The sequence below is a fragment of the Podarcis vaucheri genome (assembly GCF_965113315.1).
Source record: "Podarcis vaucheri genome assembly, chromosome: 1".
Taxonomy (NCBI): Eukaryota; Metazoa; Chordata; class Lepidosauria; order Squamata; family Lacertidae; genus Podarcis; species Podarcis vaucheri.
The window spans coordinates 29,154,680-29,160,051 of NC_138759.1; positions in this window are offsets into that span (position 1 = coordinate 29,154,680).

A 5,372-nucleotide genomic window follows, 5' to 3' on the forward strand; every position below is an offset into this window, starting at 1 on the left:
ACTTTAGAAATACAATAGTTGGTATGAGTTTTTCAGGAGTGGTTTTGAAAGCGACACTGAGCACAAGCCACCTTAAAAACACACACAAAAAAAACCAGGGGACGGAAAGCAATTTACATCATTGGTGGAAACCATTCAGCAATACCCAGAAGTGTTCCTTCCCCACCTCTTCATTTATGTTGCCTCCTTATTTGTAGATTCAGCCTATCTCTATGTTTTGATGTTGGCCAGTCCAGCTCATGCACATGGCATTTTTAGAACGTGCTTCTCTCCACTGCAGGTATGCAAACTTGACAGTGTGGTATGAATGCTATTTTCCCCTCCCCATGTCCTCTTTCATTCCTTTCCTCCCTTATACAGACGCACAGCACTTGGCCACACAAATACCGAGAGAGGGTTTTGGAGAAGCTGACAGGATGAACGAAGTGTGGAAAGCTGGCAGTTGGAAGACGTAGGGAAGGGGTGTGCTCTTGGGGTCGAGGGTATTGCACAGGTGTAAGGGCTTGAGGAGGGAAGTAAAGAGGGAAAGTGTTAGGGAAGATGGGCTTCTTTAGCTCGGGGTGAAGAAGATACTGCTGCAAATAAAGGGGGCGGGATAGACACAGGAAAAATGGTCAATATGGAAGGAATGCAGGTCTTCCCCAGCCTATTGGCAGGTACATGAGACAGTGGGATTGTCCACACTTCTCATGCCCAAAATGACATGTCTGAGTGGTGTTCTGCTCAACGCATTCCTTTTTCCCAAGGAAAATCTGTCTTTAGTGCTAAATCGATGCAAACATCAATCCAGAGAAAACCCAATTTGCCATTTGCTCTGATTGAGCACTAAAGATCAGTTTTCCCCAGGGGAAAGCAGTGGTACAAGAGGAAGTATGGATGATCCCTCATTTCTTAGCTGATTCTTTTTAAAAACAACAACAACAACAAAGAACTAAATATTAGTACAAAGCCTGATTTTACCCTTGTGAAGAATAGAAGCAATTATCAGATTAACTGTATGTTCCCAACTATATTTAATCAGAAGTCCTACTGATTTCAATTGACTTACTGTCCAGTGACTGCATGTGGGATTGGCACCTAATTCATTTTATTCAGTATCCTGTTTCAAATAGTTGTCAGGTTTTATTTTAGAGGCAAATTCAAAAATCCAATTTATGGCTTTTTCCAGAACAATTTAGCAGTGACTGTTAACGCTTATCTTTTAAAACCACAATGGAGACACAGTTAAGCACTGTGTTAAAGAGGTGCTGTGCTAAACAGGTTTGCCTGGAAGTGAAAACCAATAGGTTCAAAGGGCCTGAATCGCCCAAGCCTACACATGGTAATGCCAAAGTAAGATCAAATGTGTTCAATGGGCCTCACAAGTCAATGTGCATAGGCTTGCAGCTGCACCTCTGAATATAATCAATGACTTATCAATTCAAGAAGTTCATTTAGTGGGATATACAATGCCAAATAATTTATTTGATCACATTCAAATTTGCTGTCCTGTCATTTCACAGAATGTTCCTTTTTCTCACAGTATTAAGGAAAATGAGGCATTTGGTTCCATTATTGTTTCCTTACACAACCACAACCTTGTTGCTTTATTTTTTAAGTCCCTCTATATTTTTGATCATTTTTATCCTTTTTTTTTTTTTGGGCAAATGCTCTATTTTCATGTTGGTGAACATAAAACACAAGTCACTATTCTGGATGGTGACAGAAGTTGGTTTGCATGTTTATGCTCTTTATGTTCATTCTTCAGACTTTTTTTTTTTTTAAAAAAAAAAAAACACATTTAAAAAAAATATGTCAAAAATTCAAATTCCTTTTCATTTATATGCCTTGGATAGAAAGACCAACCAAAGTGTTTTCTTGACAGTTGGAACATACCTTAAACTCAGAATAGGGATTGTGAGTGACTAAACTATAATACATTTACATATCTAAAGTCACTGCTATTTTGCATGGCTATTTTCTTCCTTTTGGTTTTCCATTATTCTGAGATTTCTTCTTATGTGTGAAATGCTTGTTATTCATAGATGTCTGTTCCTCACACAGTGTGGGGATTAGGAAACGGACATATGTAAAAGGAAAATCCACCAGCTTTCTTTCTTTCCAAACAACACAGATTTCTGACTCTGTTCATAAACTTAATTATGCCCATCAGCTCAACACAATAATCATGACAGTGTTACCTTCTTAAAAAAAACTCCACTAGAAAACAGCAGACCAAAAACCCAGAGGAAAATACACCCCCCCCAAAAAAAAAACAAGGAGAAGACTTTTGTGATTTCAGTCTTGTTAGGGATATGATTTTGCTATTGTTCTTAAAAGGAAAAAAAATAGATTTAAGGTTTTAGTTTTTGTGAGCAGCCTCTCACCATTAATGATAAAAATATTGTAGATGTTAGGCCACCCACTGAAAATACCAGCACCTACTCTTCAATCAGCAGGACTTAAAAACATAAAATTAGACTATTAGGCTTCAGGTATAATAATGAAAATGTTTCTAAAAGTATATGTTCTGATATTAATTGCCCAAATACAATACAATACCGGCTTTTGTTGGAAGCAGGATACTGATATATAGATGGATTTGTCACTTTTCAATTCATGATGCTCCCAAGTTATAAGAACCCACCAAAAGGTCTATGTGCCACTCTGTACCACCAGTAGGATGTAATTCCTGAGTATGTATTATAAATCATGTTTGTCTCTGATAGTAGTTTGCACAGCCATGTTCCAGATGGGGAATTAGGCAGAAGCAGTGAGTTGACATATTAAGGAATAAGATAACAGATGGAACCCTACCACAGAATACACTGAGCTGGATCAACGTAAACAAGCCAGTGTGGTTAACTGGTCCTAAAATTCGCAAAAGGAAGAACATAGTGTTAGATCTAACTTGCAGCATGGGAAGCCAATCCCTTTATGCCTCACATCTTGAGTTTATGTGTGGACTTGTGAAGAAAAAGGGCCTCACACAACCATCACATAATAAAAGCAGTCTCATGCTTCTCTTTTACAGATGCAAATCACATGTCAGTGAATCAAACCCAGTGCTGTTTTTCAATATATACTCTAGGGTGATTGAGAAAGCTTAAGGTGAGCTCACTTAAATGACGGGACTAAGGCTGAGTATTCGGTTGAGATCATAATTGGTATTCTTTGTGTGGCCTTTCGTGTTGCTGGATGTTGGATTTAGATCTTTACAACCTGCATTCAATAATATAACCAAAGCAATAAAAGATGTATCAGGCAGGGAATACTGGCCAGTTATATTCAACTCCACACCATGTCAGTTCAGGACTCATATTGACCAAACTTTGGCTGGACCTAAGACTTGGTTTGCAAGGATGGGAGAAGAGGGTGAAGCAGAGATGTTGGTGTCTCCATGAAGATCACTGACAAAAGAGTGTCTCACTCAGTTGGTGTTCGGATGCTTTTGCACTTGCATTTCTCTTTGCCTCTCTGTTTCTGCCTTCAGAAGTAGGGATGTATTTGATATCCATTTAATATGAGTCCTGAGTCAACATGGTGAGGAAATCACTTGTTTGTGTGTATGCATGTATCCTTGTTTAGATGTCACAAATACACTCTGTAGAAGAATCAGCAAAAACATGTTACAATATTGGTGCTGCGTGGACCATGTACTTTATAGAACTGTGTTTTCCACCTTGTATTTTAATAAAAGTGAAAGAAGAAGAAAAAGACTCATTTTTTCTGTTGTGGGTACATGACACAGGTTCTCGTAGAACTTCCGGACCCTGAAGTGGTGAAAGGCCATTTTAAACTGTCTTTGGAGAGGCTTGATCACCAGTGATTTAGGAGAACTATGAAAGTAATACATTCAATCTGTGAATGAAAGAGTAAGCAAAATAATTGGATGAGGCACAGTCAACCCAAAGTTAAACTCCAGGATTCGGGGGGGGGACGGGACTTGGGAGTTTTCGTCTTCTTCAAGACAAAATGGAATGAATTAAATGGAGGAAGAGTGTCCTTGCCATTATATTGAAGTGGCAATGACTTCTAGCTTCTGCTGTCGCCATCATGTCTGGCTGTCCAGATGCTTGGGTGAGAAGATGCATCACCCACTAGCAACTAAAACATCTGGCCCTGGTTGTGAAATAGCATGAATCTGGGGTCACCATAGGTCTTTTGAGCAGGAACTGGAATGTGCAAAGCAGCCAGAGCATTTAAGCCCGGGGAGTTGACATTTTATGCTATTAAACTCTTGAGCAGGATTGGGGAACCTGCGACCCTCCAGATGTTGGGCTTCAATCCCCATCCCCCCTGACTGTTGGCCATGCTGATTGTGGCTGAAGGAGTCCAGCAACATCTGGAGCTACCCATCTCTGCCTCAGAGCCCTTAAGGGAGTCACCACAACTGCCTTTAAATGAAATCTTATGTTTAACTTTATATTCATGTTTGCTTATTGTCAGCCAGTTTTCTGGGAAGTCAGTTACCAGGTACAAAGCTGGGCTATAAATGCTTAAAATATATAAATATAGCCTACTGCAACATTGTACAAACAAAATGACTTTTGAACCTGATTCCACAAGAGTGGAATATTTGAGAGCTGTTGCATTCAGGTCCTGCTTGCGGGTTTCCCACAGACATCTATCTGGCTGGCCACTGAGAAAACAGGATGCTAGACTAGCATACCTCCCAACACTTCTCCGATGAAAATAGGGATGTCCTATTAAATAATAATAATACTCCACCCATCTGACTCTGGGCGGCTTCCAACATATATAAAAACATAATAAACATTATACAGGGCTGCCTTCAGGTGTCTTCTAAAGATTGTATAGTTACTTATCTCCTTGGCTCAGGGGTCACATAATTCCATATCCTCCAGGGGTTCTCCAGTGAAAGTAGGGACTTTTCCCTTAGGAAAAGTGGGACATGCTGGGATCAAATCAGAAACTAGGATGACTTCTCTCAATCTGGGACTGCCGCTGGAAAATGGGGACACTTGGAGGGTCTGGTAACTAGATGGGGCGTTGGCCTGATCCAGCAGGGATTTACTTATGTTCTTAAGATTCACACAACATCAACAAAATGACAAGTGTGTGTTTTGAATGCTGAAGCTCCTATGTTTAATCCTCCACATCTCCAGGTAGGGCTCAGAAAGTCTGCAACACTGGGATTCCACTGCCAATCAGTACAGACAATGGCCTGGTTCAATATAAGCCAGTTTCCTACTTCCCAGACATGAATGGCACCAGTCATTAAAACACTTCTATAAGAAATAAATTCATCATTTGTTAACGGCTGACCAATTAGTGATAGCATAGAAATGGAAATTTACCAAATCACCTACAGACAAGGATTGGGATCTATCTCTATCTATCACCATAAATTAGGGCTCAAAATGGGAGGT